Source organism: Myotis brandtii, unplaced genomic scaffold (assembly GCF_000412655.1).
Source record: "Myotis brandtii unplaced genomic scaffold, ASM41265v1 scaffold461, whole genome shotgun sequence".
NCBI classification, from domain to species: domain Eukaryota; kingdom Metazoa; phylum Chordata; class Mammalia; order Chiroptera; family Vespertilionidae; genus Myotis; species Myotis brandtii.
In genome coordinates, this window is record NW_005367626.1 from 1,052,661 (window position 1) to 1,062,861 (window position 10,201).

Genomic DNA, 10,201 nt, shown 5'->3' on the forward strand with positions numbered 1-10,201 from the left:
AAAAAAATTCTTTTCCTGCCCTAGCTGGTTTGGCTCAGTGGATAGAGAGTCGGCTTGTGGACCAAAGGGTCCCCGTTCGATTCCGGTCAAGGGCATGTACCTTGGTTGCAGGCTCCTCCTAGGTGTGGGCCCTGGCTGAGGCACGTGCAGGAGACAACCAATTGATGTGTTTCTCTCACATCCATGTTTCTCTCTGTCTTTCCCTCTCTCTTCCACTCTCTCTAAAAATCAGTGGGAATATATCCTCTGGTGAGGATTAAAAAAAAAAAAATTCCTTTCCTTTCCTTAAGAGTGTGTGTTCAGTGTTAAGCAAGCTTAGATTTAAATTCTGGCACTAATACTAGTTAACTAGGTGACCTTGAGCGAGTTACTTAATCTCTCTAAGCCTCAGTTTCCTCATTTATAAAATGCGCATAATCCAAACAATTCACAGGGTTGTTGTGATTATTAAGTAAGATAGAACAGATCTGTAGCATTATACGTGGCACATGGGTAGTGTTTAATAAATGTTAACTTTTAATTATTGTTGTGACCCCTGACCCCTCTGTTTGATCTAAAACAATGGCTTTATTATTAGTATTATCATATTAAAATACTTCAGCATGAGAAGCTTGTTGTGTAAGAGCAACTTATGTCTATTCCACCCTCTAGGGCAGCGGTTCTCAACCTGTGGGTCGAAATACCTTTGGGGGTCGAACGACCCTTTCACAGGGGTCACCTAAGACCATCCTGCATATCAGATATTTACATTATGGTTCATAACAGTAGCAAAATTACAGTTATGAAGTAGCAACGAAAATAATTTTATGGTTGGGGGTCACAACATGAGGAACTGTTTTAAAGGGCCAGAAGGTTGAGAACCACTGCTCTAGGGTGATCAATTATCCTGTAAAGTGTTGTAATCAGAATTGATACTAGCTTTGTCTAATTAGTAAAAAGAATGGCTAGGAATAATTTTAGATTGATGACATTTTTGGTGTTTAAGCTATACAGTTAATGAGAAATAGCATGACATTCTACCAACCTTACATGAATAAGGTACAAGAAAGCAACCAACTCCGAAATCTTTGCAGATTGTGGAGCATTTAATGTCTAGGGCAGCCGTGGGCAAACTACGGCCTGCGGGCCGGATCCGGCCCATTTGAAATGAATAAAACTAAAAAAAAAAAAAAAAAAGACCGTACCCTTTTATGTAATGATGTTTACTTTGAATTTATATTAGTTCACACAAACACTCCATCTATGCTTTTGTTCCGGCCCTCTGGTCCAGTTTAAGAACCCATTGTGGCCCTCGAGTCAAAAAGTTTGCCCACCCCTGGTCTAGGGCCTACCAGCTCCACCTCTACATTTCAGAATGGGTTCTGCTATCCCTTTTGCCAAAGAACCCTGGACAGCCGTCCTCTGGGAAGGGAGCTTGGGGTATAGTGGAAGGCCTGAGGCCGCCTCCCCCAAGCTGGAGCTGATGCCTGCTTGCTGGTGGACTTCTGGAATTTGGTCTAAGACTTGACTAGGAGGGTAGCCCGGCTCCAGGGAGTGGGAAGAATATCACACCTGTCTCCCACCACCTGACTTTATAACACTGATCTGACTTCACCTGGATGCCACACTGGCTTAGGTTGAGTTTCTTTTCTAATCTCCTCTATTCCTTACCCTTGGTTTGCTATTTCACTTAACCAGTTCTTTTGTCCCTCAGCTTCCTTAAGCCTTGGGTTAAAACTTAGCCCATATAAGAAGCTTTTTTTGTGTGCTCCATAAAGTCTCATTCTGATGGAAGGAACCTATGTGAACATAATGATTTATGAAAGATATTACAGGTGATTTACTGACTTTAAAATAAATAGTAATAACATTTACACCACATATTTGTTGAGAAAAATACCAAGGTTCTGCATTGTGTTTAAAGATACTTCCCTTGTAACTGAAAGAGGAAGAAAACACTGTTTTCAACCTCAAGAGGATCTGACCAGTTCTTTTATACTGTTGGAATTAATTGTAACTCAACGATTTAATGTAATTTTCTATCTCAAACAAGTAAATGAATATTATGGACTTAGGGATAACATGAACTTAACAAGAAACCACTGCAGTTAAATTAAAATTTCACAGGACAGCTTTTCATAAACCAACTACTGAATTTTATGATGACAAGACACAGAATAAAGAACTTTCAAAGGAACTGGCTTAATGTTTAAGTTCTCCATAAATTCAAAGTCAATGTCAGGCAGATATTTTCTAGCCACTCCCGTAACAAAACCACAGCGACTTGGTGATTATATTTTCAGTCTTGTGCCAATAGCTCAACCTCACTGAGTCTTTTGGCATTACAAACCTGGTGGCCTTTGGCATCAATTTTAAGTTAAAAGAATTTGCTAAGTTAAAGAATTTGCATCTCACGATTTCATACTCTATATTTTATAGTCACAAAGTGCATTTAAAAATATATTTTATTGACTTCAGAGAGGAAGGGAGAGGGAGAGAGAAACATCAATGATGAGAGAGAATCATTGATTGGCTGCCTCCTGCACACCCCTTACTGGGCATCAAACCTGCACCCCAGGCATGTGCCCTGACCAGGAATCTAACCATGACCTCCTGGTTCATAGGTCAACGCTCAACCATTGAGCCAGGCCTGCAGGACACAAAGTGCATTTTACAAAGCTGCTCCCTTCCTCCTCAGGAAGGCTCCTGGAGTAGCCTCGTCTGGAAGTCAAGATTGGAAACACTGACCCTTTTTGGTTCTCATTTACATATCAATGCCGCCCCCTCCCCCTAGTGGTTGACTGCTGAGGGCAACAGGCCCTCAGGAAGGCTCCTGGAGTAGCCTCTTCTGGAAGTCAAGATTGGAAACACTGACCCTTTCTGGTTCTCATTTACATATCAATGCCGCCCCCCTCCCCCTAGTGGTTGACTGCTGAGGGCAACAGGAGTGTGGGGAGAGGGCGGCATGAAGATGAATATTTCAAGATATTCTCTTACTGAGCACATGGGCTCCTCAGAGCCGCGCAGCAGGTGTGGGGGGTCATCTGGTGTCTCCACATGTCTAAGCTGGGGATGCTCAGGTTCAGAGAAGCTGGATGCCCTCCCAGGTATAACAGGGCCCCAAATTAGCTGTGCTCTGATCTCCCCCATACAAAGTGCACTGCAGGGACTGCAGGGGACATGAACCTCGCCTTCTGTCTACCTCAGCGAGGGAGTGAAACAGAGAAGGGTGCATGGTGAACGGAAACCTTCCCCAGGAGCTACGATCTACTGAGACCCTCTCTCGGGAGAGCCACATAGGTGCTGGAAAGCATGCACGTTACAAATACGGACAACTATTGCAGCAGTCGCCTGAAACAAGGCAGCTAGGCAAAGACTAGAACTTTCCTTCAAGTGGACCCCGACAGCTACTATCGTGGTGGTGCTGTAAGACCCCAGGAGCCGAGTTTTCCAAGGCTGCTGTCTGATGCCTGCCCACTCTCCGGATCCTGCCAGAGCCTCTCCATTCTGAGGCGTCCCCTGTGCGTTCTCTCTGTTTCTCGGGCTGCTGTTCCAACTCCGCTGCCTTTGATCGCTAGTGAGCTGGGCACGTTGTTTTCCAAGTGTCTAGTATTTTTGATCTTCATCACAAATTCTTCCAGCGCGCTTAATACAATGTTTTAAAATAGCCTCCCGGATTCCTGGGAGTTATTAACTTACAGTGTGACGATTAATTTACCCCCGAACCCTCATGCCTATGTATTTTTTCAAAGTTCTATTTTCAAACATTAAATAACTATGTGATGAGCATCTTTCCTATAGTATCCTGTTCCACAGAGAGGCTGTAGACAGGCCTGTCTCCTGGGCAAGTGGGGAAGGAAGTGGGCTGGGGTAAACAAGTTTAAAGTGAGAAAATAAGTTAGCTTTTAAAAATTGTAGTAAAACAACACATAACATAAAATTTGCCATTTAACCAGGTTAAGCGTGTAGTTTAGAAGTCCATTGCATTTGTCAACTCAGGCTGCTAACACATTAGCATAGACTGGGCGGCTTAAACAGAAATCTGTTTCTCACCTCTGGAGTCTGGGAAGTCCAAGGTCCGGGTCCCTGAAGATAAGTCTCTTTCTGAAGGCTCTTCTCCTGACTTGTAGGCTGCCACCTTCTTGCTGTGTGACCACAGGGCCTTTCTGTGGGTGTGATGGAGAGAGAGCAAGCTTTCTGGGTTTCTTCTTATAAGGCCAATAACCTCAATCATGAGGGCTCCACCCTCAGGACCTCATCTAACCCTAATTATCTCCTGAAGGTCTCATATTAATATACCACCATTTGGGGCCAGAGCTGCAACGTATGAATTTGGAGGGGGGCACACACATTCAGTCCATAATAGTTATTTACCTGATGGTTATAAAGGACACATTAGAAATAGCTGGGACCAACAGAGACCTAACAACATTGATAAAATGATTAGAGCACTAGGCAGGGGCTGGTCTGGGGGGAAGACGATAAGCCAGCTGGGTTGGGAAATAGCTGAGGAACCAGGCAGCCCCTCTGTTCACCCTGGTGACTCAGAGTCATGGACAATGAAGAGCCCGGTGCACTGAGAGTCCCGCCAGACCTCTGTGGTGACAATGACGTGGCTGCATGCAAGCTGTCATTCATTTCATTGCCTGGATACTGGAAATAAATAGACCCAAGGAAGGAAGAACCAGGAATCACCTTGTTTATGCTTGTAGGTTTGCATTCTTTTCTCTTTATACTTTTAAAATTTGCGATTATTTAATATAATAGCAAACTCAGATTAAACTATTGTTTGAGCATGTGTCCACCTAATCATTTCTATTTATTGATAGCAATTTCTGGTAGCAATTTTCATGCATTATTTTGTATTTAATGCATGCACATGGCACATAATTCCAAAGATACACAAGGCCATGCCGCAAAATGTCCTTCCCATCCTAATTCCCTAGACACCCACAAAGGGCTACTCTTTTCTAGCTTCTTGTGTGACCTTTCGTGTGTGTGTGTGTGTGTGTGTGTGTGTGTGTGTGTGTGTGTTTACACAAATAGCAATATACTGTGCACACGCTTCTGCACCTTGCTTGTTTCCTTTCACTTGCTGTGCTGTGGAACTCCTTTCATAGTTTTCCACTGAGTGTGTGAACCAGAATTTCTTTTATTGGTCCCTTGTCTTTATTATCTGCCCTCACCAAGGATGATTTCCTTCTCTGAGGAAGGGTTTTGTTGTGTGCCCCCCTGTATCTTTAGCACTTAGGACAGTGCCTGATACATAGTAGGCTCCTAATAAGCATGCATTCTATGAAATGCTGATCGACTGCATCATTTCATACTCGAGCACACTGAATTGCTGGGACAAGGGGGGTGGGCAGTTGGAATTTCGTTGGCTAGTGTCACATCGCCCTCCATGGAGGTCGTAACAACTTATTCTTACACCAAAGTTGAAGCACACTTCTTTCCTCACACCTGCAGTACCCATGGCCGCCCACACAGAGTACAGCCTAAGTTTATTTTTGCTTTTCGTATTCAGGGAAGATGTATCTTGGTTTCATATTTTTGCATTTTTATTATTATGAGGTCACACATGTTTTACCTATGGTTTATGTGTACTTTTTTAAAAAAATCCCTCACCTTGGGACATGTTCATTGATTTTTAGAGAGAGAGGAAGGGGCGGGGGGAAGGGAGAAAGAGGAAGAGAGAGAAACATTGATGGGTTGGCTCCTAAACACACCCGACTAGGGGTTGAACTGCAACATTTTGGTGTTCAGGACGATGCTCCAACTAACTGAGCCACCTGGCCAGGGCTCTGTACTATTTAGAGAGAAAGGGAATGAGTCCTTTGTCTGTGATAAATGTGAACAAGTTTTTCCCTCAATATGTCACATGTCTTTTGAGTTGGTTTGGGGTGTTTTTTGATTCAGAACCTCTGTTTTTTTTTGTTTTGTTTTTTCCCCTGGAATGTTTCATTTTGATGGAGTCAATCATATGTCTCTTCTTTAGGGCTTCTTGATTTTTGGGAGAGAGTAGTCATAATTGGAAAGGTCTTTCTCACTGTAGGGTTATTTTAAATTATTTCTCATATTCTCTCAGTTTCTAGATTTTTAGTTTTTTAACATTTAAATCTGTGATCATGTAAAATTCATTTTGGTATTAGAAGTGAAGTAGGGATTCCTCTTTTATTTCTATAATTGGCTGTGAGTATCATTAGATAAATGGCTCATTTTCTTCTTCACGGATTTGCGGTGAAACCTTTAGCATTTATGAAACTCACAAGTGTTTTGGGGGTTTATTTATGTTCTCCCCAATCTTGTCCATTGACCTGCCTGTCTGCTCAATCATGAGTGCCACAGATTGTGATTCCTGCAGTTTTATATGTTTCCTTAGGGTGCTGGTCCTGGTTCCTGTTCTTTATTTTAAGAATGCCCCAACCATCACCGCATGCTTACTTTTCTATTTACATCTTAGAATATATTTTTTCTAGTGTTATTAAAATCCTATTTGTACCATTTGTTGCATTTATTATAGATTAATTTAGGAACATTTGAAATCTTTATACTATTGAGTGTTCTTAATCAAGAACTTTCCATTTATTCAGTTTTTAAAAACTTTATCAGTTTCACTTTAGATTTTTCTTGATATAGATTTTGCATCTTTTAAGTTACATCTATTTCTAGGTACTTTATCCTTTGTGTTGCTGCTACAAGTAAAATAAGTTTTCCATTATGTTTTCTAATTTCTTATAGTTTATATGTCAAAATTATTATTTATGTTTTTTTACCTAAGTAATTTACTCTTTAAAGTGGTTATGAATAGCATTATATTTTATTCTTTTGTGTTCATTTATAATACAATCATGTCATTTGTAAATAGTGACAAAGGTACTTCCTTTCCCCCCTAAGTTTTATGCTGTATTTTTCTTTTTGGTATTTAATTGTTTTAGTATCTTCAGATCAAAATGAAATAATGACAGCAATAGTGGACCCAATAAAAACATGTGGTTTGGCGGTAGTTTTATTGTGTTGTTTCTTTCGCTGCACTGAGGACTGAGAATGCAGATACTATGTCAGTACACTTAGGAATTGGATGAGAATTTCAGTGTGGGCTATTCTCTGACAAGTTCAGTGAGCACTTTCAAATATCTATTTTGTTTCTGGATTATGAATTGAATATTCTACTTTAGCTTTTTATTGTTATATTTTCCATCATTTTGGTAACTTAATATGTCCTGAACTGAGAGAGGTGGATTGAAATCTCTATTTGCTACTGTATTTTTCCTTCGCTTCCTAGTAGTTTCGCTTTGTGATTTTCATGCTCTCTTACTTGGTGCTGTTATTAATTATTGGAGGAGCTTACTATGGAGTCATTTTTTACAAATATGAAGTGGCCTTCTTTGTCTTGTGTGATGCTTTTTGTCCTAAATTCAAACTTGCCTGGTTGAAAAATTATTTTGTGTATCATATTATTGCATTTGCCCATTTTTAAAATATTCAACTCTACTTAATCACTTTGTTTTAGATCTTTTATATACAGTGAAGTATATAACTGAGTTTTGCTCTTTGCTCTAATATGAGAGTTTTTTTCTTGATATAGAATCTTTATTTACATTTATCTATATAATAGGTATATTTGGTTTTAATTTCTCATAATATATCTTTTTATTTATTCTCTTTCTCTTATTTAATTGAACAATTAGAGCAAAAATATTGTTCCCTTCAAACTATTTTTAAATATAATTCCGGATAACTCTTCCAAATCTCTATTGTATTTTAACTACAGAGTATCTATCATTTAAGGCTATTTTGAACACAAGTTGTAAAGGAGCATACACACATAGCATATTTGAATGCACAGATATGTAGCCTATGTAGTTGGCTACAGATTTTAAAGGAAATTTTGTTTACCTGATTAATTTCCCTTAATTTAATCTCAAACTTTCCTCTCCAGTTTCAGAGACAGAAGATCACAATTCGCACAATAAAGCTGTTTGCACGTGAACAATACTTCGTGATATAAACGAGATCTTCCACAGCTTTCTTTACAGACCTAACTTAAAGGCAGCCGGAACCATTTCTTGCATTAACTGAAAGTTTTGATTCCGGTGTGAAGATTTCAAATTGACTGCTGGTCTGTGTCTCACAGTGGATATTGTGGTTATGAAGTGAAAGGACAGGAGCCCACTATATTATTCTAGCTGATAGATAGCCACAGGAAGGTGTAAAAGGGGAAAGACATGGTGATGAGAGTTTCAACAACAGAGAGAGAGAGAGAGAGAGAGAGAGAGAGAGAGAGAGAGAGAGAGAGAAAACACTCCTTGGGGGAGTTTGCTTCTCTTTTAAAACCTTTTCTTGTCATTAAAATTATTTTGCATGTGTTTCTTTATATGTGAGTATTTGCATTCCTTCTGATAATTCAAATTCATTTATTTGTTGTTGCTTTTCTATTACTTGTTTTTAGAAGTCTAACTTTACGTTATATATTTAATTTATTATTTCTTTAGACAGTAGCTTTTGAATCTTATTTATAACAGTGATAATTAATATCTTTCCACTTTACCCTGTCTTTCCTTCATTTCCTCTAATACTCTGTTGCAGTCAACTATATTATTTTTCTTAGTTCTTCCAATAGTTTCCTGTATAATTCAAATACACTTCTACCTTGATTGCTTTTTTAATCATTTGTAAGTGGTGGAGCTCTATGTTCACTGCTCTATCCTGATATTTGGCATTTGTTAAATAAATGCTTGTGGGTGACATGTACTTCTTCTCAGCTGAAATTCACACTCATGGCCTTGCCCAGTTCTTCCTATTGTTTATAATATAATATCATGTTTTTCTCAATCTATTGTATTTGTTACAAATTATTTTCCTAGTTTGTTGTTATTACATAACTTTGGGTAATTTACACAGAAGTTTAAATATTTTTATAATACAGTCATATTTGCTCATTTCTTTGTAAGTTTCTTCTTTTAACTTTATGCTTAGTCTCTCTCCACTTGACATCAGATGATTAGTCTGACATTATTTCTGGTTGTTTTAAGGTTTGCATATGACCCTACCTTTTCTGAAACATATTTAAGAGCATTCTTTGTCATTAGAACTCTAAATTTTCTAATGTGCTTTATTAGTTGAAAAATTATTCCTTGGTGATAGCACTAATGGGAGTGTGGGTATATCCTTGATTTTCTTCATTTTATGTTTTCCAATTATCTATGACTAAACAATTTACTTTCTGCATTAATAAAATAAAGAACCACCAGGTTTGGACAACACCATAGGACAAATTAAAGAGAAAGTCAAACTAGCTTCATCTAGTTAAATTTTAAAATCCACTGCTGAAAACTGAAAACTGCAAACAGGGGTTATGTTTTGGAAATTAACCCAAAACAAGACTTTCAACATTTGCTGTGAGAGAATGAAAATAAACCAGAGTCCAAACTCAGCCCTACAACTCTCACACATGGTTTTGAGCTAATTAAATATTTTTCTTGACAGCTGACCTAAAACTAAGAAGCTAATTTACGATTTGACTCATAGATCTTCTTACTACGGCTTAACTGGCATTTGGTTTTAGTTATAACATATATGACATGAGACGCAAAACAGAACCTATTATAACCAAATGAGTGCTGTTCCATTTAATGCTGCCACTCATTGTCATGAGATTGCCACACTGGACAACATCCCTCAAAGTTGTCATGTCCAATTGCCTTCAGGGCTGGGCTGACAATCCATTCCTTTTGCTAATCTCGGTATACTTTAAGGAGGATATAAGTTATGGCAACAATCTAAATATTTTTGGATTAAACTTTGGGGAATAGGTTTGCCAGATCCTCCTGATAACTAAAAAAATGAGATGATAATGTTGTGTCACTTACATTAATGCATTTAGCTTCAAGTAATATAAAAATTGTCTGTGACAGATAAAACAAATGAATCCATTTTTCTGACATACTAAGTAGTTTGAGGCTGCTGGCATGCGTCTTAGTTGCTCCGTGATGTCAGGGCTGGCATTGCTGCAGTTGGTTTGGTCTTTCACTCATGACCGCTGCCCAGGGTCACAAGATGACTGGCATGTCTTCAGGCATCACTTCTATGGGCAAGGCTGGAAGGAAGGGCAAGGGGCTATGCCAACGTCTTCCTCATTTATCAGGAAAACCAATGATTGCCCCCAGGTCATCGCTCAGAACTGGGTCACACTGCCATCCCTTCAGCAAGAGCACTGGGAAGG